The following is a 23,586-nucleotide window of genomic DNA, read 5'->3' as shown; positions in this document are numbered from 1 at the left end:
CCAAACGCCCATTGGTGTACGGGAACAGATGCCGGTTCCCACCAGACCCTGGTCCCAGATTTCGACAGACTTTATTGTTGATCTACCAGTGTCCCGGGGCTGTTCGTGTATCATGGTCACCGTCGACTCCTACTCTAAGCTGGCCCATTTCTCTCCTCTGTCAGGAATACCATCGGCGGCGGAAATGGCTGATGTATTCATTAGAGATATATTCCGTCTACACGGTCTGCCGGACAAGATTGTCTCAGACTGAGGATGCCAGTATACGTCCAGATTTTGGAAGGCACTGTGTAACAGACCAGGCATCGAAAGGGCTCTTTCATTGGGATTTCAACCGCAGATGAATGGACATACTGAGTGTCTCAACGCTACTTTAGAATAGTACCTCCGCTGCTATATCAATCAACACCAAGACAAATGGGTTTCCCTTTTACCCACAGCGGAGCACGCATATAACAACACAGTGCATTCGGCAATAGGTATCTCTCCTTTCTTCTGAACCCTGTAGCATCTTTCTGACCAAGGTATATCCCGCTAACATTCCTGCCATCGAATCCAACCTGGCTGAGATAGCCTCTGCACACGACACAGCCAAGAAAATCCTGCTAGAAGCACACAGTCGATACAAGGCTCAGGCAGACCGCCATTGCATGCAGTGTCCTGAGTGGAATGTGGGTTTCAAGGTTTGGCTATCAACAAGATACCTACCCAGTTGGGTCCACCCTACTAAATAATCCTCCGCTTTCTCGGTCCCTATCGCCAAGATCAATCCAGTGGTGTATCGGCTTAGACTGCCTAAGAGTCTAGATCGTATACATCTGGTGTTCCACACATCCCTCTTGCGCCCAGTAGCACAGGGCTCTGGCCCCATTCCAGTCGACAGACTTCTCTGTGTTTCTACTCCTTCTCCGGAGGAGTATGACGTCTCCTCAATCTGTGACTCTCATTACAGGAGGGGTCGTCGAAATATCTGGTGAGTTGGAAGGGCTTCCCATCCTCTGAGGACTCTTGGGAGCCTAGATCCTATGCTCATGCGCCAAGGCTGGTGCGCCTGTTTCACCGGAATCACCCCGGAAAACCTGGGGGTATCTGTTCTGGGAGGGGGCATACTGTCATGTGCCAGGTGGGACGGCACCTGTGGGATCGCTGGCGCGTCCGTTGCCATTAACAGTGCTGCTACATTTCTTCTGTTCTGTTGGGTAGCGGTCTAGTGGCTTGCAAAATGGCAGCCGGCCAGAGGTACTTTTTTCCTTTCCACCCGGTGGTCGGCGTGTGGGAATCCACTACTGCGGTTTGCTCTTTGGGTTTCCACGCTGCGAGTATTCCTTTTTTTGTGCACAGGGCACTTCTGTCTCTCCCTTGTCTTTCTTTCCGGGTCGTGTCTGACGTGACTCCTTTCTACGCTCTGCCGCTCCTCTGGCAGCTCTTCCCTGCTTTGCTCTGTACTCATGCGGATCGCATTGCGCTCTGGTCTTCCCCCTTACCTTGCCTCTCTTCCCCTCTCGGCTCCTTCTCTTGTTCTCCTGGCTTCCTTTAGCGCCCGTTCTCTTTGGGTGGTCATCCTCCTTGCTCCTGCACTCTCCCGTGGCCAGTTGCTTTCCACCCGGCTCGCCCTCTCCTGTGGTCCGCTGTAGCCTCTTTCTCTCTGTGGACACTCTAGGGTAATCTCTTCCATTCCTTCCTTGCCGGACTTTGCCATTTTGTGTTCCATACATACCGTAACGCATATTCCACCAGACAAGCATTTCAAGCCGCTTGTGGAGGAACCAATCCTCTGGCATCTAAGAAGATTGGAATTCGAGAGAAGCCGGATACTGGGAACCTTCCTATTCTGCTTAGGGTTTTTTTGTGCCTTCTGTCTTTTCCCCACCTTAACTGGGCCGTCCCGGGAGGGGCCAGCTGACAGTTCCATCTCTTGGCGGTCACAGTGGCTTTCTCCCGTGGCAGGCCATATCACATTAAAAAAAAGGAGGAATCTTGTGGAAGAAGAAGTCAAAGTCAACTACAGAAGACTTCAGCTCAGGTGCGCAGGAGGGGGATCTGTGGAAATCAGAGGAGGAAGATTACCCAGTTGACAGGCTGGCGCCCTTTTTGCTGAAACTACTGATACCAGAAGGCCCTAGGAGAGCCCAACTTAAACGCACAAAGTGGTTATACAAGGGTCGAATAAAAACCCCTTGTACAGTCAAAAGTCTTTGACCCGTAATCAAGAGGAAAGCTGAGGAAAGTAAATCTTGTATTGTGATAAAACAAAGTGAACAGTGTAAATGGCAAATGTGAACCCGGCTGAGGGATGTCTGCAGAACGGGGTGAAATACGATAACCCCATGAACATTGTGGTAACAAGAGTTTAAACCGACGGAGGGATGTCCACAGTGAAATATTGTAAGATTGTTTAAAAAGACATTGGGCCTCATTACAAGTTTGGAGGTAGCCTTGCCTGTAATACTTGCAGGCGACCTCCAAACTTTAAAAAAATTCTGGCACCCGGGTGCCGACATCGGGTGATCCCCATTCCCATTTGAGCCCCATAGGACTCAATGGGAATGGGGATGCCTGTAGCACCGGCACCGATCATTACGGTGCCGGTGCTACAGGCAAGCTGTGCTTGCGGGTGCTTTTCATTCCGCCAGGTCAGACCTGGCGGAATGAAAGGCACCTGCGAGCACAACTCAGAGTTTGCTGGTACGGATACAACGGTACCGGCAAGCTTACCGGAACCATTGTATCCAGACCAGCAAGCTCCTAATGACCCCCATTTAGACTTGTGAATACAACATGTCAAATCTTGTGAGTAAAAAGCTGTAGTGAACCTGACGGAGGGAGGCTAACATTCGAGAAGTCTATGAGCCCGGAATAGGGGGACTCAGGGGTGAAAGCCATCACCCAAGGTACATACGGAAAGGAACTTTTGTTTTGGTATTTTGAACAGATCAGGCCCTGAAAGGCAAGAGACTTTGTAGAAAAGAGACTTAACCCTCGAAGGTCCTGATATCGCTTGAAGGAACTATAGACTTGTGCTGAAGAAGACCGAGGGTGTGCTGTGCTCAGGAGTCCCGCCTTGTCCTGTGCTAAAAACTTGAGGTAAAGGAGACCACAGCCATAACATCCTGACTTCTTTCTTGTGAACACTATGCCACACTCTTTTGTAATTTAGCGGTAAGGCATGGCAATCGTTTTTTTTAGTATAGGCCCTTTTATTTGACAAGACGCCACTCGGACTGTCTTATTATTGTTTGATGGTTGTAGCTTGCTCCCATCGTAGATTTAGGTTTAGATTAGGCATGTTTCCAACCTGCATATACAGTTTAATAAACACCCTTGAACTGTGATCACTTGTGCTGTCTTTAATGTTGCCACCATGAGTTCCTTACAGTAAGGGTTCCTCTTTTATACATTCTTTTGAAATAAAAAGTAAATATAATAAACATTATGCAAAAACCCATAAAATGCCCAGAGTACATGTTGTTACATAGCTTTTGCGAGGTTCAACATTTGCACGTGCTCTTGGCAGGGAGGGTGCACGACGGGCATTAACACAGGGCATATATGGCTCACGGGTTTCATCAATACACAGAGGGCACGTAAGTGACCTGGGCGAGCAGCTTCTGTGGAACCAAGACCGGATCTGAGCCGCCCCCTGAGCCTGTTTCACTGCTGAGACTTTGAATGGGACGGCTCCACAATCCTTCAGCTTCTGCAGAGATTTATATGCAATTAAACTTTCAGATAATTCTCCAGACTGTAGCTGCTCTTTGAGTCTTCTCTGAACTGAGGTATTCGGGGACAATACCCCCAAAGATCTAAAGCCTCACAAATTGGGGAAATTCTTAGTTCAAGTCAAGAATATTTTATTTCCTGGTGCTTTTCAAAACCACTTGCTTCATACGTCTGTATACAAGTGTTTCAGGGATGTGCAGAGAGTTAAGAGTGTGGGCCTGGACGGTGGCATCGCCCTACTCGCAGACCCCCAGATGCCACCTTGCACCCTCTGAAAGCTGCCTAGCCCACGGCAGAAAGCATCATCGCAGGACTAAGAAGATCGCCCCCTTCCTCAGGGAGCTGCACTGGCTGCCCCTTCAAGCAGGCATCAAGTTCAAGACAGCCTGCATCACCTACAAAGCAGTCAAAACCAAAACACCACTCCAGAGGCCCGTGCAGCACCAGAAGCCAAAGCATCGCCAAGCGGGCGACAAAGAACAGCAAGAGAGACAGGAAGTGGCAGCAGGCCTGTTCCTGCTAGGCACCCTGTCTCCCAAACAGGTTATTACAGCAGATATGACTGTCCCCCTAAATCCTACACTTCAGGGAGGAGCTCAATACCCTACTCTTCAAAGGACATCTACCAATTGCTGTTCACTCCATTGCACCCTACTTCTCCCCCCTCTGGATCTCCCACCCTGCCCTGCTCCTCTGATCCATACCACACCATGCCTCCGCTACCCAGCGCCCTCACGCATAGCCCCTTAGGTGCATTTCCTGTGAACACCACTCCTCTGCTACCCAGCACCCTCACGCATAGCCCCTTAGGTGCATTTCCTGTGAACACCACTCCTCTGCTACCCAGCGCCCTCACGCATAGCCCCTTAGGTGCATTTCCTGTGCACACCACTCCTCTGCTACCCAGCGCCCTCATGCATAGCCCCTTGGGTGCATTTCCTGTGCACACCACTCCTCTGCTACCCAGTGCCCTCACGCATAGCCCCTTAGGTGCATTTCCTGTGCACACCACTCCTCTGCTACCCAGCGCCCTCATGCATAGCCCCTTGGGTGCATTTCCTGTGCACAGCACGCCTCTGCTACCCTGCTCCCTCACGCATAGCCCCTTGGCTGCATTTCCTGTGCACACCACTCCTCTGCTACCCAGTGCCCTCACGCATAGCCCCTTAGGTGCATTTCCTGTGCACACCACTCCTCTGCTACCCAGCGCCCTCACTCATAGCCCCTTGGGTGCCTTTCCTGTGCACAGCACGCCTCTGCTACCCTGCTCCCTCACGCATAGCCCCTTGGGGGCATTTCCTGTGCACAGCACGCCTCTGCTACCCTGCTCCCTCACGCATAGCCCCTTGGCTGCATTTCCTGTGCACAGCACGCCTCTGCTACCCAGCACCCTCACGCATAGCCCCTTGGGTGCATTTCCTGTGCACAGCACGCCTCTGCTACCCTGCACCCTCATGTATAGACCCTTGGGTGCATTTCCTGTACACAGCATGCCTCTGCTACCCTGCGCCCTAATGCATAGCCCCTTGGGTGCATTTCCTGTGCACAGCACTCCTCTGCTACCCAGTGCCCTCACTCATAGCCCCTTGGGTGCATTTCCTGTGCACAGCATGCCTCTGCTACCCTGCTTCCTCATGCATAGCACCTTGGGTGTAGTGCCTGTGCACACCGCACCTCTGCTACCCTGCACCCTCACGCATAGCCCCGTGGGTGCATTCATACCCTGCTCAGGGCTAGGCATTTCATTTAGCCAGGATCAGACTCTGGGCCGCCTTCTTACAACCCAAGCTCTAGCAGAGAGTCTTAAGCAGGAGATCAGTGCATGCCATAAACCCCCAATCCCATGTGCCAGGCTAGAGGAGCTGTGCCCACCGCAACATTACTCTTTTAATCCAGCTCGGGGGTGCTTGGCTGCCCAGTGGTGGGATCCGGAAGCTTCTAATAGTGATGGAACACGCCCACCCGCCCCACAACATTGTTAAGAAAACTGGCCACAACCACCTCTTCTCTGAGCTGGCGTAACATCACTTTGTGAATAGGGAGGCCCAGCTAGAATAGGGGCAGCTAGAATAGGGGGGCCGAGCTAGCATGAATTCAAGAGGCTCCTCTTTCGTAAACACATCTATTACAATATAAGACTAGGGGGACTATGGGGGCTAAAGGTCACATTTAGCCATTATTATGCGGTCCTCTCTGGCTGCACAATGATATGATATAAGTCATTTATAACGCGCTTGTACACCAGGGTTTCTAGGTGCAAATTATTCAGTGAAATCCAAGGGTTCACGGCCCCATTCAGCCCCAAACTCAGCAGCATTGTGACTTGCTCAGCGTGGACTCACTGTAGATTCTACCAGAGGAGAAACCGCCTGCGGTGAACAAGAAGGCCACGTACAAGCCCAAACTAAAGAGCCTAAAGAGTTAAAGAGACACATTTATTAGGAGAGCACTGGGGCCATAGAGGGCACATCCTGGCTGCATTTATACCGACCAGTCCCCATCACAGAAGACCAGACTCAGCACTGGTGCCCATCACAGAAGACCAGACACTAACACTGGTCCCCATCACAGAAGACCAGACGCGGCACTGGTCACCATCACAGAAGACCAGACGCGGCACTGGTCCCCACACAGAAGACCACACGTGGCACTGCTCCCCACACAGAAGAACACACGCGGCACTGGTCCCCACACAGAAGACCAGACACTAACACTGGTCCCCATCACAGAAGACCAGACGCGGCACTGGTCACCATCACAGAAGACCAGAGCAGCACTGGTCCCCACACAGAAGACCACACGTGGCACTGCTCCCCACACAGAAGACCACACGCGGCACTGGTCCCCACACTGCGTGGCTCATTTTATTCTATTTTATTTCACAAAATCCTAAAACTTTACATTACAACGAAACAAAAAAGAAGAGAACAAGAAAAAAGAAGATATTTACAATATAGCACTGACACAAACTATGGTTTCAACGACTCAAAAAGACAAGATAACCATAACAATAAATGGAAACTCATCTCAGATCTCCACCAAACTCTCAGGAGCTCAACCTGGAAATCCTAGTACAGAAGCCCTGGAGTGGCTCTGGCTGTCCGAGGCTTTGGGCAACACATCCCATCAATAACGCCAAAAACGTACTGCACGAAATGTGTGCAGTGTTGCATCCTGGAACACTCGGGGATTCATGCACTTATTCAACTCAAATTGGACTAACGAACTGCAGATTATCTGCTTACACGAAACGTGGCTAACAGAAGCCCCGGTTTTGAATGACTTTGAGGTTGCGCTCAATCCTGCCATAAAATCTGGGAAAGGTCGCCCTATGGCAGGGTTGGCCACCATGATCAGAAGATCTTCAGGCTGGAGACTTGTAAGCTCAACGAATCACTCGCCATTCATTCAATCTACCTCCTTAAAATGGTCTGGCCCAGCAGGTTCACCGGCCGATTCACTAATAGTGGTAAACATCTACTGGAACCATAAAAGGGCCGGTGAACAAGTCTTTATAGACAAGACTATGGAAATACTGGACTCTCTCGTGGTGTTATCAGGATGGCCTAACATAATGATATGTGGAGACCTTAACATTGACCTGATGAAAACATTGACCTCGATAACAAAGAAACACCTGAAGCAGTCGTGGTTAGAAGAGATGGCTGCACGCAATTTTCAAATGTTAAATGGAAACATCCATAATGACGTGCCCCCTGCAAACACTTGGCACCGTGCAAATCAGGCCTCTATAATTGATTATATGTTAGTTTCAGAACTGTTACACCCGCGAATAGTCTCACTGAAGGTCACAAAGAAAAACGAAAGCGACCATGATATGCTGGTAGCAGAATTTTCCACACTTGAAAAAGTTCCATCTCGCACGTGGCAGCACAAAATTCAGGCTACCTCAAATAGAGTGCGATTAACATTGAAGATAGATGAGACGGAGAATCTTACCAGTGAATACTGCAGTGATAGTCAGCATTTGGAATACGAGCAGCTGCTGAAGCAGTTTAAACCTAAATTAGCAGGATTAAAAAACACTAGCTATGTGCGTGCTCACAGCTTCGACTTGGAAGTGCTGAAACACAAGCGTATGCTACGCAGCGATCTAAGACACGCGAAGTCCTTAGGTAAACAAGCTCGCTTAAAAGCTGCTAAGGCCGCCAAGCAATCGTACAAGAACTGGTTAAAATCGCACAAACATATTATACTCCAAAACGACGCCGAAGTGATGATGAGGACATTACAAAATAAGAGCACATCAGCCTTCTGGTCTCTTATTAACAATGTGCACGCGCCCCAAGATGCAATTCAAGCTTGCATGGTGTCAGAGGCTGACTGGATATCGCACTTTGGAAGCCTATATATCTCAACTGAGCCTGTGGATGCCTCGACGGAGGAATGTTCCAAACCATGGGATCTAGATTTTCGAAAAGAAGAGATAATAGACATCATTAAGAAAGCAAAAAACTCGCGTGCACCGGGACCCGATGGTCTCACGAATTTTACAATCAAACAGTTCCCAGAAATATGGGCACGATTGTGTGAGGCACTCTTCAAAAGAATAGCACAAATTCAGCAAACACCTAAATCCTGGAAGTGCGCGATTATTGTACCAATCTTTAAAAAGGGCGACAGATTGGACCCTAAAAATTACAGGCCTGTTGCACTATTGGACGTGTTAGGCAAAATCTATGCCACAATGCTACAAAAGAAACTACTAGCTTGGTCAAAATCATCATCACATGTTGACAAACGTCAATCAGGTTTTGTAAAACAAGTGGGTTGCTCGCTAAATCTTCTATTGCTAAACATAATCAAAATGGAGGCAATCAAAACGAACACAAAGGTATACTTAGCATTTATAGATTTCTCGTACGCATTTGACACCATCGACAGAACGCTCTTGTGGGACAAATTGAAGAACTGGGGATGTCCACCAGACTTAATGGCAGCAATTAAGGAACTCCATTCAAAGACCTCCATTCGAGTGAGACTGGATCGATCTGGCTTGTTATCCTCCTCCATCGACACATTCAAGGGAGTGAAGCAGGGCTGCCCACTAGCAGCAGCCATTTTTGGGTTGTTCATTTCTGACATCGGCGACTCAATCAACGAAGTAAAATCCTTTCCACCTAAAGTGGCCAATACACATCTAAGCTGGATGATTTACGCAGATGACTTGATCGTAATGGACGTGACGCCGATCGGGTTGCAAAGGAAACTAAATGCTGTGCAACGATACGTCACGTCCAATAAGCTCACAATTAACACCAAAAAATGCGAAATATTAGTCCTGCAGAATTTGAACGGCGGTGGAGTAAGGAACAGAAAAAGCATAACATGGGCTTTGGGTCATGAAACGTTGCAGATCTCACAAAGTGTCAAGTATCTGGGGATGATAATAAGTTCGCCCATTAATGACGGGCCCTGGCTTGCGGAAACCAAAAGGAAATGCAACCAACTAGCAAACCAAGCCCTGATAATCAACAAGAAATTTGGCAAATTCTCATTACATCCAGTCTTGGCCTTTTACCAACAGAAGGTCATACCGGTTGTGACATATGGCGCAGAAAATGCGCTGGGATGCCCCCATGAGATCTGGGCCAAACTGGAAAATTGTTTCTGGACAAGAGTTTTAACACTTCCTAGGGGTGTGAAAACCTCTTGTATAAGATATGAACTGGCTTTAATATCCTTGCATGCAAGAATATGTTGGAGCCTGTTGTGTTTATATCGAAAGACCTGTAGTCGGGCGCAGATCCCACAATTTGAGATCTTTTACAATGCCCAACCTGGAAATCACAAAATTATCCAGATGTGGTCGAACAGATGCGAGGCAAAAAAACAGTCGATTTGCTTCATGAGAATCCGGATGCAGCTAAATTAAAGATCTGGCGTACAGATTGGGACGAGACTTGTGCGGAAAGAGCTGCCGCCAGTAGTTCGCGCAACGCTCCATTAGAAGCACGTGCCTTTAACAGCCTTCAGAAATATGTGCTTCTATTTCCTAATCCACAGGCACGCAGACTATTTATACTGTTCAGATTGAACTTGTTCAAAACGAACGATCGCCTCCGCTCATGGAGGGGTTTTTCCCACCTGAGACCTGAATGTAGGTTGTGCTTAAAGGGAAACGAATCACTAAAACATCTAGTCCTATTTTGCACAAAACTAAGATCTGAGAGGACCATACATTCGGGGCCCTGGAGCTTAGCTCATCCATCATTGTGTGCGGACGAGTGGTGGAGCTCAATGTTCCAGGGAACCGACTTAAAACTAATCCTGCCCTTAACAAAATTGCTGGAAATTATAGAAGCACGTCTGCTACCAATGTTTGAAAGTTCTCTGGTAAACGGTGAACTTGGTTGAATAACCATAGATGGAAAAAAGTTGACAAAGTTACAGTAATGAATGTAACGTGGATGGGTCTAAGGAACTTTGATGTCAGATTTTAAAGGTTTGTAAAAACCAATAAAATTAAAAACATTTTTTAAAAAAAGATATTTACAATAATGGAACCATTTACAATTGAAAGGTTTACCCTCCAATTCTGAACAGTGCTTTCGTCATGCAGGTACATTACAAACCAAATAGTAGAATTGGTGTCACATGTGCCTTATTGAACTCAAGTAATGGGCACAAGGAAAAAAGACAATACTTCTTATAGTTCAACCTCATTTGTGCCATTAATGAGTACATTTTCTCAGTCAATTTATCCTGCATTTGTTTCAAAAGTTTCTTTATCGCCAACTAATTTCCCAAGTAAATCATATATTCGACTGATTCCATTTTCTTGCCGTCTATAAACCACCCCTGATTTCTGCTCTTCTTTTGGGGGCTCTTTTGGGTCTCTTTTGGGGGCTCTAACGCATAACACATGATTTCGACAGGTTCATTATAGATTGTTTCCTCCTCATTTGCCTCAATTCCTCTCAATCTTCTTTGAAGACCAACTGGGGTCGCATCCATTACCCAACATCTATACATGCCCACTCAGCAGCACTGTTTGGGCATTTACAGAAGGTAATGTCACTGCGCTGGGCCCAAATACATGACCTTCAGGCCCCACTTGCTAGGCAATCCTGGCTATGCCTCTGTCAATTACAATTATACCATTGGCATAAGAACCATCCTCTCTCCAAGCGTCATATCCTTGGTGGGCAAAAAGAAATTGCCAACATTTAATGGAAGATCAGACCTAGAAATATTAAACAAGGTGCGGGTGAGCACACAGCCCTGCCTTAATCCCGGCTCCACCCCACGTCACCTGAATCCAAATTCAATCTAACCATCCGTTTATTTTTTGAATAAAATAGTGTGAGCATGTTTAATAAGCCAAAGGGAATGTCACATTTACTCAAGTTGCCCCATAACTTTTCTCGATCCACTCCATCAAAGGCAGATGACATGTCCAGACTGGCTACAAAGTGGGATTTCTTCCTACCTGGTTTTGCTTTTGATTGGAATAAAGTCAGAATTAGCCCATTCAGAGCTGTACCAATTACGATATGATATGATAGGTTATTTATAACGTGCTTAACACTCAGAGGTTTCTAAGCGCGGACCCGGGGATCGAACCTGTGTTGCTCCGTGTCGTCTTGCTTCCAAGCCGAGCACGTTGCCCCTAAGCTATCCTTCCGAGTCAATTCCCTTCCTAAAGCCGGTCTGGAACATACGTAACCTGCCCGAGCGTTCTATCCACTCCTGAAAATCCTTTAAAACAAAACTCGCAAGTACCCTTGATGAGATGTCAATCAATGAGATTGGCCGCTCGTTCGTGGGCGAGTTCCGAGGCCTCTTTATGTAAATTGGGACCAAAATCAAGACAGGCCGGGATTGAGGTAAACAGTAAAGAGGCAGATCTATATATCCGCCTATAGATCTATATGGGCTTTAAACAGGATATTTGAAACTCCATCATTGCCACAAGCTCTTGAATTCTTCTCTTTCGATTTAGTGATAGCCACATCTCCCCCATGGGCTTCACTTGCCTCCCTTCTAGTAAATACGGTGGGATAATGGGATAACCCTCAGATCCAGGGATACAGTTCTATTGGACCAGCCTTTGCCGAGTCTCTGACCCGCTAAGGAGTCTCCAGAGTTCCCTTACATCCTATGGAATTAGTTCACAAATGATCTGTTGGTTCTACTCTGAGAACATTTTAATCTTATGGGACTTGCACCAATTTTAAAAGATTGTTTTAGCCATTTAGTAGTTACAATCGTATCCAAGTGGGTCAATGAGGAATCCTTGTGAAGCCTCCTTAGGTCAAATCATAGTTCCTTTTATGATCTCTAATCTGGATGTCAAATGGCTGAGCTTGCGTCTCAACCAACAGCATCTGTTTCCTCTTTCCATTGGATAAGAGTGCCCGTAAAGACCGGATGCGTCACAACAGACCCGTTATTCCTTTAGAGACCAAGGATTGCAAACCTCAAAAGCCCTGTTATTAAATTGAGCTTGTGATATCCCACCTTTGGATACTCCGTTTCCCTTACTATTAGTCCTTAGGTTTTTACAACTGGAATTTTGAGTATTGCCCCTATTGTAATTGTTTTTATTTTTGTATTTATTTTATTTTGTTCCACAGTACAAAAGTACTTTTAACACAGTTAACCTCTAGAAGTACAAATATAATACAAATTCACAATACAAGGATTAAGAAAACATTCCAACCTATTATAAAAATACTGCAGCGTTCTTTAAAAACTCTAAAACATGAATACTTAGGCTTAGTTCATTACAATTCATGATCCTCCTCCACAACTCGTCTTCCGAGAAATACCCAATTCCATGTAAACATTGGAGTCGCAGGATTTCCAAATTTGGACACTCAAAACATAGATGCCTTAGAGTCTCTGTCTGGAGTTTACAATGACGACACAACCTCTGGTCTTGTGGAATGTTATGACGCCGACCCAATATTTCATTAGTGGTACGAAGTTCAACCTAAGTCTTAATACTTGAGACCTAAGGCTTCTCAACTGATTTTTTTTTTCAAATAAGATGCTGGTACATTGAAGCTTTTACAAGACCACACAAAATGATCACCAAAACATTTATAATCCATAATCATTCCTCTCAAATTTGTCCAAACATACCTTCACCATCTTAGCTTAGCTACTTTTGGTGTGAGGCCCAATTCTTCTACAGATCTGTCTGCACCTTGGAGCATTTATTCACAACTCATGACCCCCTCTGTGAGGACCATGCAGCCCCCCTGCAGCCTTACCAGGTTTAACTGCTCCAAAACCGAGGCCACCGGGGGGTTCAGAATGTTCATGAAGAGCTGTAACTTCCCCCATCTATCATTGTCTGAATGGGGAGCTGTCCCAGCTCATACAAAATCCCTACAAGTGGTACTGATTGTGGTAGTTGCAGAAGACCTCTCCACAATGCTCCCTCCAATTTTGCCCAGTCTAAGGGCCAAGTCTTAGTTTGGGCACCATAAGTTAACTTAGGCACAAGTTGCTGCTTGTACAGTTTAAAAACTGGCAAAAGCGAGCATCTTCCGAATTTGCCATCGATGACACGCAGCTTCACCAGTGCCCCTGAGAATTTGGCCTTAAGGTCTTCTTGATACTCTATGCCTGTAACCTTATCGTACATTACAACACCAAGATAAACAAACTTATTTACTACTTCTAGCTTACCATTTTTCAGATGCCAGGGTACTGTTTTACAATTTCTTTTTCCCCCCTTTAAAACAAGGACCTTTGATTTTGTTATATTTAGTGATAAGTCCAGACTCCCCAGAAAATCTTCCACATCTGTTAATGCTCTCTGCAGACCAATAGCTGTTAAATCGCATAAAACGATATTGTCCGCATACAGTAGATACTGAATTACCAGGGAGCCCAATCTTGGGGGGAAGGTATTGACTAAACCTAAATGACCTCCCAACCCCAACAAGTAGAAGCAAAAAAGAAATGGGGTCAGTACACAGCCCTGTTTTAGGCCCCTATTTGTCTGTATCCAGGGCGAATAACTTCCCAAAGCATCAAGCCTAACCCTAATCCTTGTGTCTGTGTGTAAGGCCTCCAGGATACACAGCAGAGCAGCCGGGCACCGCTGATCATTTAACTTTTTCCACAAAAGAGACCTATTCACCAAATCAAATGCCTTGCTGATATCCAGAAAGGCTAAAAATACAGGCCGAGATTGGGTCTTGGCTTGGTGTGCTATTAAATCTAAAACAAAATAATTTGTGGCAGTGCTCAAATCCTGCCGGAAGCCCAATTGAAAGGCATCTAGAGACTTAGATTCCAGTGCCTATCTTTGCAAGGCTTTCAGGAGCATTTTCGCAAAAATCTTATTCGAGGCGTCCAGCAAGGACATTGGTCTGTAATATAGGGGTGAAGACCTATCACCACCTTTAAAAATCAAAATTATAGTGGCTGCAGACCAGGTATAGGGAAATATTTTGTTTGCAAGAATGTTAGTAAATAAATCTGAAAGCACTCTTGACCAGACTGTCAGATTGTCTTTGTAGGTCAGGTTTGAAAGGCCATCAGGCCCCGCGCATTCGAGTGCTTACTTTTCTTTATCAAATTAGTGACATCCTCCAAGTCCCATACCATGGCCCCACTCCATTCCACCTGGAACCAACTAACTGATCTTTCAAGCCCCTCTACGCTATATAGTTCAGAGAAATGTTTAACCCAAGCTATATCACTGACAACCTGAGCTTGTAGAAAGTCCTGGGTTCCTGAAGATCTTATTAAATCCCAGAATGTTTCTGTCCTATTACCTGACATACATGCTAACATTCTCTCAGCATCTTTTATATCCAACACAAATTGCCTACCTTTCACCCAATTTCTGTATGTGTGTCTCAGTCTCCGTACCTCAGTAGCCGGTCAAGTGGCACAGCGAGTAGAGCGCTCACTTTGACATCCGTGCAGAACTTGAACTTGCCAACGCAGGTTCGAATCCCGGCAGGGCCAAACTCAGCCTTTCATCCTTCCGAGGTCGATAAATGAGCACCACACACCGTGGGTAATAATAAGCAGCACTCAGATACCTGAGGGCTCGTAGCGCTATATAAATGCGAAATTATTATTATTATTATTACCTCATCCTTATAACCAGTAGGTAAAGCTTTCCTAAGGTGCCTTATTTCTCGGTGCAATTGTTTTTTATGTGTCTGTATCTCCACATCAAAAGAGTGAGTGCCTTTTGTTTGTTTTGACCCCTGGATTAAACCTCTATCTGTGGTTAACCTACCCAACAGCTCCCTTACTGACGCAGAAAATCCCTCTGCCGAGCATAAAAATACCAGCTTATCTGCAGGTAAATTCACTATCTCACGGAGAAATGCCTTTGCTATTCTTGGAAGCCATTTTACTTCATTCCCTCCAAAGGCTCAGGGTCTTTATTCCAGACTGGACCCACCAATTTATATAGAAGCAGAGAGTGATCACTCCAAGTCAGGGGTATAACTTCCAAGGTGTCCCCTTTCAAAGCTAGATCTTGTGAGACGAAGACGTAATCTAATGTCGTCTTCCATAGCCCATTCTGCCAAGTAAAGGCTGGAGGAATATCCATTTGTATATTGCCATTCACAATCGTTAGATTCCAAGCCTCAAATTCTTGCGTAATTCTTTTTCCCCCTCCCGAGCCTCCTTACCCACAGAATTCCTATTTTGATCCAGATACCACTTATCCTCTAAACATTCTGCATTAAAATCTCCGACAACTATCACCAATGCCCCATCAGCGGGAAACTTGCCCAGTAATGTAAAGGACACGGCAGGGTCGGATTGGGTCGTCGGCCCATCGGCACGTGGCCGATGCAAAATCATGGCTGGAGACCTGGGGGCCGGTTCCTGAAGACCATGTGGGCCGGTTTCGGCCCAGGCATGGGCTTCATTGTGAAGCCTTCACACTTCAGGAACCAGCCCCCAGGGCCTCAGCCTCGCCGGACGGATGGATGCAAGTTGCAAAGGATCTGTAAGTAAGCAACTTAAAGATCCTTTGCAATTGCAGCCCTGCGCCCGCCGCCGCCAGCCCGCCGCAGATGCAGAGAAAGGTAACACTGAAGTGTTACCTTTCTTTGATAAATGCGGCGGGCCGGCGGCCAACTGCCGCGGCCCGGCCGCGACACCCTGGCGCCAGCAGCAGTCAGTGTTACAAAACACTGGGAGGGAGCGGCAATGCTGGGCGGAGCTGCCTCAGCCCGGCCTGATCCCTCCCAGTGTTTTGTATTACACTGGAGCCTGCCGTTGCTGGAACCCAAGGACAGCCCGGCACCATTGGCGATCCTTCGACTGCAGGCAAGCAGGAGTTCCTTTCGTTAGAGGAAGGGCCCTCTTAACGCTCTTTGCGTGGCGACGCACATGGAACCTTACAGTAAAGAAGAAGTGACAGGCGTAAGAGGCGTACTCGAGAAGAGGCTTCCCTGGAGTTCTGGATACCTTTGGAGATTAAAGAAAAAGAAAATGTTTTTGCGCTGTCCTTGGAGAATTGGTTTCTACTGGCGCCAAGAGGTACTGTGATTGATGCTATGCCGCGGCAGCCCCATGTTAGTAAGGTGTGCAAGGGACCTTGCTTGTTCACAGCGTGTCGCTGGAAGTAAGGACTAAAATCTGATGTGCCATTTGAATGGATTTCTATAAATCAAACTGACAAACCTAGCGGACATGTCACGGTTAATTTAACGGAACGGAAGTTATAGATTTAACTTTTAAGTTGCTAAAGGAGAACATGCATATATAATAGTTTTCTGTTTTACAGTCTGATACAACCGCAGCCTGTTTCAACATATTTGAAGCAACTTGGAAATGTTTGGGTTGCATAAGGTTAATAGTAATCGAACGCGTGGTTTAAAACGTCTAGTGCTGTGAGTTAGTAAGGTTTCATGTATGGTGTCCTTGATGTGCACCCAGTCAGCTGAACATGGAAAACATTTATTGGGGGAACCGACTTCTTAGGAGGGGCGGGGCTTTGGGAAGGAGGGGGCAGGTTGTGCAACACAGTATCTCTAAATAGAACCCAATCCTGACGATTTGCATAAAGGCATTGAGCATTATGTGAACAACATAATGTCCACAATTTTAAATGTTAAACATGTCTTATATTGAGTTATTAAGAAAACCTTTTAAGCGAATAATGGACTCTTCTGTTTTGATTGGTCACAATATTCACCATAATAAAGAGATAATTGTATTTGTATTTTATTTATAAAGCGCACCTGGCCTCGGGCATCTGAGCGCATCACTTAGGTTACATGGCAGATTGACATAAAATATGATATACAGGGCAATATACAGAAATGAAAACAAACAGATTACAGTCATAAGATTCTATATACTAAAAGAGTGATTAAAAAAATGGCAATGATAGGCATGTATGTACAGTTAAAGTGTAACCACAAAATTTGCAGAATATAAAAAGCATCTTTATACAAGCTAAGCAGAGAACTGTCTGTAAAATGTAAGAAATGTATACCAGTTTGAACAGCTGCAAAACTGTGTGAGGCTTTGTCAGTATCACCAAATAATAATTGCTCATTTTACTATATCCGATATGATAGCTCAGTGGGTTGAGCGCTCGCTACTGCGATGTGTGTTCGATCTGCAGGTGTGAATCCCAGCAAGTCCATCTCAGCCTTTCATCCTTCTTAGGTCGATAAATGAGTACCAACACAGGTTGGGTGATATTGTATGCAAATTTGTTCTATAAAAAAGAGCTTAAGCGTAAGTGCTATACAATAACATATTATCATTTGGCCTTGGACGATTGCTTGCATTCACAGTAATTTGACAATATGGATCTATACACACAGATATTAATGATACATATCGTGATCCATTCTTGTATGCAAAGTTACGATATTTTATGAGCTGTGATGTAATGTGGGAAACTCATGAACGCTCCATAAGTAGCATTTTCTGTAAAGTCGTGAATTGACACGATTCACAGATGATGGCTTGAGGGCCACTTTTTTTGAGGCGAGGGGTGGGCCACTTTTGTGAGGCGAGGGGTGGGCCACTTTTTTTTCAGTGTCCGGGCCTATTTCTTATCCCAGTCCGACCCTGGGACACGGCTGTCAGAGCCTCCTCCAACTGTTCCCTTATTGGACTAAAATAGACATTCACCAGGAAAGACTTACTTCGAAGCTCCCCCCCCCCCCAATTGTCTTGCCATTCTAGCAACACTACCAGGATATCCGGCCTATCTGTTTCAATTGTCTGCATGGTGACCCCCAAAGACCGTTTAACGGCAGTTATTAATCCCCCATACGGCCTTCCCTTCACTCCTCGCAGGCTTTAATGAATAAAGCACCAACACCATCTATTATCGGAATATCCTGCAAGAAGGTTTCCTGAAGGCAGATTATATCTTATGTGGCAAAGAGGTCATGATTCTTCGTTATGTTCTTATAACCTCTTGAGTTCCACGTGATAAGTGACCAGTTAGACCATCATGTGCGTTGTAAATAATTTGTCCCCTCCCAAACGTCGTCACCTCTCCTTCTCATGGGGTCTTGGGTGTAACCTCTCGAGCTGTGAATCTCTTTATTATAGCTATCTCTTTCCTCTTGAATGTTGCCCCTCTTAGTTTGGTAAATTGGTGCCAAACTTGACAATATCGAGGGCCCTGTTACAGTTACTTCAAATCCTAGAGCCAAACGGCGATCTTTCTCAGCCATAATGATCTCTTTAGTTAGAAGTGACATCAAGTGAAGCTTTACCGTGTCCAAGCAGTCATCAAACAAATTCAACCGTTTTGATATCACCTGAAGACAACAATCTTAAGTTAGGAATTTCATGCATCAGGGCCACGATGTAGTGTCTATTCAGGGGGTGCCTATTATAGCTTTTTAAAAAAAATACACAGATGGTCATCTTGCACAGCCAATTTTTGTAGGGGATTGGCCTGCGATTGTTGACGTGACCAATTTTTGGGAGATCTTCTGTGCGCCTCCTCCCTATTCACAGACCCCTTGGGCACTTCCACAAACTTACTTTTTGGTTCACCCAGACCTACTTCCTCCACTATCCTTGATGGTGGAAGTGGCATGGGCAAGTGAACTCTAGGCAAAGACGATTCCCCTACTAATTCTTTAACCACCACTGGCTTAGAGAAGATCGCATAGAGCTTCTCCACCTTCGGTGGGTAAACCTTTATGCCCTCTTTATTAGACTTTCCTCCACGCCCGTCTGCCGGACCACTCAGAGGAATCACCATGCCCTCCCCCAGTAGACAACACTTTCCCATACCTTTCCCATCACCAAGATCGATGATGGTCGAATCCTCAGAGGCCAGAACTTCCTTACTATCTGAACCCTCCTCCTCCACCGGGTATACTGAGATGTTACTCAAATCAAAGGAGGGGCTATCCTCCTCCCTCATATTATTTAGGGGTGGTGAGGCCTTACCAGCTTCAGCCTTCACCACCCTTTCTTTATTTGGTAGTCCCTTCCTCGACTTGAAAAAATCTCTTTTCTTCTGCTCCAGGACATCCCTGTCAATCTGCATATGTCTATCCACTTCCATCCTTAAATTACGCAGACATTTCCTAGACCCCTTATTTTGCTGGGTCGAAGGCAGCTTCCTGTTTTTAGGCTTTTTTTGTTTATGTCCCACACTATTATCGTTGCCAGGGATCTTTGCCTTTGGGCTACTACTCAAGGGTTTTTTCCCCTGGACTTCTACCAGTCCAAGGCATGACACAGATGGATGGTTTATTTCTGATTAATTAACTTCTGGAATTACCCCAGCCCCCCCAACCCCTATATATTCACCGGGGCGTCCTTATTCCTTGACACCACCCCCCCTTCCTCAGGAGTACCAAGCCCTGTCGCACCATTCCCTTTTAAATGCAGAGTATTAAAGACCGATACTGCCATTATGTATCCCTCTAGTAAGTGTACCTTGTTCGGGACTTCCTTTACTGATTTCCTAAGGTCCCGAATTTCGAAATTCAACTTGTCATAAACTCTATCCATAGAATCCATAATTCTGGACAGAATTGGGAATGACAGCTCGTCGACTGGGGGCAGTTGGACCTGTTGGGGGACCTCTTTAGTACCTTCAACCCTTAGTGTCTCAGCACCAGGCCCAGTGCCCCAAGTGGACCCATTTAATTTCAATCCCCTACCTCCTTGGTGGTCCCAATCTAACCCTGAGATGCCATGACCCACAAATCCACCACCCATACTTTGATTGCCACAAAGGTGGTGTCGTAAGAGGGTCTCTGACAAATCCGCGTCATTCTTTAGATTTAAAGCCCATTGGCCCATACGCCTTTCTGGCTAACTCATGTGAAAGCAATGGGGCCAGTATTGAGTTATCTGAGAATAAGTCTCTCTCCACCATCCCTGCCTCTGTCACCAAAAAATTCACATTTGATTCAATATTAGAGAGAACACAGTTTATATCCCCCCACAACCTCAGCCATCGAGTCCACTTGTTTTGCTGGGCCCTGACTAGCCTCCTCCAGGTCCTCCTTCTCCGCCTTAGAGGGGATCCCAAAACAATGTCCTCTACCATGGGTAATTGTGAGCCTCTATCACCCAGTGGAGTAGTTTGAGGGATAACGGAAGGGTAATTACTACCTGGGGAGGTCCCCTGCACCCCAATTGAGGGGTCCCCTCTGTTGTACCACTCATGCTTCTGAGCGTGACACCCATTAAAAAACTTTATAAAAGATCCAAAATAGTCTGGAACGCTGCAGTAAAAAAATAATTAAAAATTACTAAATGCTAAAACAGCCTTAGCAGGCGGCTTAAAAAAGTGAACGTGTAAAATTAGCCAGTATGAATTTCTGTGGGAAGCAAAGTCACCAGACCAGTGATCGCCACCTTACCCTCCAACAATCATTTAAAAGCGTTAATGCCTTCAATTGCTTACAGATTTCCAAGATTTATGAGCACACGATCTCGTGCACCTACAATATGTAACATCTCAAATGCCGAATCAACAACCACAAGAATGGGAGTAAATGCCGGCTGTGACTGGACTAGCAGTGAGTATTACACGCATTCAGCTGTGTGTGCTCTGCAGCAACGAGACTCGCTCGCAACCCCAGTTCCAATAAGCAAATTATTGTCTATATTTGCCCAAACAAATAACGTTAGAAATCAAACAATAGTCAATCCGGAAAGCTTGCTTTGATCCCCAGTCAGCAGACTTTAACCGCCCGAACAACAGGTTTCAGCACTTGCTCGCAGCCCCAATAAAAGAAGGGCAGATTGCCCCTATTGTAACCCCAGAAGAATAACGCTGCGTCTCCAACCAGTGAAACATCTCAATATTTGTGTGGGTAATGAATAGAATATCAATAAGGGAGGCCCACGAGTCCTGCAAACGGTCCTCTCCATTTTCCTCAAGACAATGCTCCTGCAAAAGTGACAGGTGCCGATGGGAACAGAATCATCTCGAGTTCCTTCCATGTAACCTCATCCAACACCAAAGCTGGATCCCAGTGACTATGAATCAAAAGCATATTGGACCCTGAGTCCCCACTGCCCGAGAGTAGAGTGGCTAATGGGGTGTGTCATTAAACCCACAGAAGAAACTAGGATTCCCTGTGATTTGGGTCAGTGGGTCCCACTAGACGCAATCCTCACATTTCTCCCTTCTGGATCATTTCTCTCCAATAAGATCTGAGCAGTTTCTTGGTGATCAGGTTCCTCTCCTGTGGATACACTTGTGGGTGGATTACAGGAGACTTGGACCACAGCGGTGTCACCGTTTGGCTGCAGGTGCGGGTGTAGCGGCTCTGGGGATTGTCCAGCCTCCTCCTCACTTGACCCCCTGCAGGGCTGTACTTCAAAGGACTGGTGCTGCAGACGCTTCTTTTTAACCAAAATGAACACTGCTGCTGCTGCTGCTGCTATCCCCACCACCAACACCACCGCCGCCACCAGACCACCGCGGTGGCGAGTTTGCTTTTCATCTGAAATGACAACAGGAAGAGGATGACTCCTTTGGCGCGAGCTCTGCTGAAGAGCAACATTCATGTGGCAATGCCCTGCAGGCAAGATGGTGTCACACATGGAACATAGGAAGAGAGCTCGCCCATCAGTACAAGCGCACAGACCCAGAGGCCACCAACAGCCACTCAAGCCAGCCAGACACCCCAACAGCCACTCAAGCCAGCCAGGGAACCCATCAGCCACTCAAGCCAGCCAGGGACCCCAACAGCCACTCAAGCCAGCCAGGGAACCCATCAGCCACTCAAGCCAGCCAGGGACCCCAACAGCCACTCAAGCCAGCCAGGGACCCCAACAGCCACTCAACACAGCAAGGCACCTCAACAGCCACTCAAGCCAGCCAGGGACCCCAACAGACACTCAAGCCAGCCAGGGACCCCAACAGCCACTCAAGCCAGCCAGGGACCCCAACAGCCACTCAACACAGCAAGGCACCTCAACAGCCACTCAAGCCAGCCAGGGACCCCAACAGCCACTCAAGCCAGCCAGGGACCCCAACAGCCACTCAAGCCATCAAGGGACCCCAACAGCCACTCAAGCAACACAGCAAGGCACCTCAACAGCCACTCAAGCCAGCCAGGGACCCCAACAGCCACTCAAGCCAGCCAGGGACCCCAACAGCCAATCAAGCCAGCCAGGGAACCCATCAGCCACTCAAGCCAGCCAGGGACCCCAGCAGCCAATCAAGCCAGCCAGGGAACCCATCAGCCACTCAAGCCAGCCAGGGACGCCAGCAGCCACTCAAGCCAGCCAGGGACCCCAGCAGCCAATCAAGCCAGCCAGAGACCCCGATAGCCACTCAAGCCAGCCAGGGACCTCAACAGCCACTCAAGCCAGCCAGAGACCCCGATAGCCACTCAAGCCAGCCAGGGACCTCAACAGCCACTCAAGCCAGCCAGAGACCCCGATAGCCACTCAAGCCAGCCAGGGACCTCAACAGCCACTCAAGCCAGCCAGAGACCCCGATAGCCACTCAAGCCAGCCAGGGACCTCAACCGTCACGCAAGCCAGCCAGGGACCTCAACCGTCACGCAAGCCAGCCAGGGACCCCAGCAGCCAATCAAGCCAGCCAGAGACCCCGATAGCCACTCAAGCCAGCCAGGGACCTCAACAGCCACTCAAGCCAGCCAGAGACCCCGATAGCCACTCAAGCCAGCCAGGGACCTCAACCGTCACGCAAGCCAGCCAGGGACCTCAACCGTCACGCAAGCCAGCCAGGGACCCCAACAGCCACTCAAGCCACCCAGGGACCCCAACAGACATTCAAACTAGCCAGGGACCCCAACAGCCACTCAAGCCAGCCAGGGACCCCAACAGCCACTCAAGCCAGCCAGGGACCTCAACAGCCACTCAAGCCAGCCAGAGACCCCCAACAGCCACTCAAGCCAGCCAGCCACTCAAGCCAGCCAGGGACCCCAACAGCCACTCAAGCCAGCCAGGGACCCCCAACAGCCACTCAAGCCAGCCAGGGACCCCAACAGCCACTCAAGCCAGCCAGAGACCCACAACAGCCACTCAAGCCAGCCAGGGACCCCAGCAGCCACTCAAGCCAGCCAGGGTCCCCAACAGCCACTCAAGCCAGCCATGGTCCCCAACAGCCACTCAAGCCAGCCAAGGACCCCAACAGCCACTCAAGCCAGCCAGAGACCCACAACGGCCACTCAAGCCAGCCAGGGACCCCAGCAGCCACTCAAGCCACACAGAGACCCCAACATCACACAAGCCAGCCAGGAACCCCAACAGTCACTCAATCCAGGCAGGGACCCCAACAGCCACTCAAGCCAGCTCTATGGAAAGCAATTCCCAAAAAGTCTGGGTGACAGGACATCCAGAGTCCACACAGGTTAGAACAGAACACAACACTACAATGTGCACCCCTGTACAACTTTCAGATATGATTACACCAATATAGCC

At 47.4% G+C, this 23,586-nt stretch overlaps 1 long non-coding RNA gene across 1 annotated transcript in view; it reads right to left on the bottom strand.

Moving 5' to 3' along the window:
• Positions 1-21,307: 21,307 nt before the first annotated feature.
• Positions 21,308-23,586, bottom strand: part of LOC138520707 (uncharacterized) — a 34,389-nt gene continuing 32,110 nt past the window's right edge. Inside the window, exon 3 of the long non-coding RNA XR_011282871.1 lies at positions 21,308-21,635. This is a non-coding gene — a long non-coding RNA (uncharacterized lncRNA). The remainder of the gene's footprint in view (positions 21,636-23,586) is intronic.

The sequence above is a fragment of the Ambystoma mexicanum genome, chromosome 13 (genome assembly GCF_040938575.1).
Source record: "Ambystoma mexicanum isolate Mex_15411 chromosome 13, UKY_AmexF1_1, whole genome shotgun sequence".
Classification (NCBI taxonomy): Eukaryota; Metazoa; Chordata; class Amphibia; order Caudata; family Ambystomatidae; genus Ambystoma; species Ambystoma mexicanum.
The sequence above is the reverse complement of the archived record's forward strand: the minus strand, read 5'-3'. Positions and strand labels throughout refer to the sequence as shown.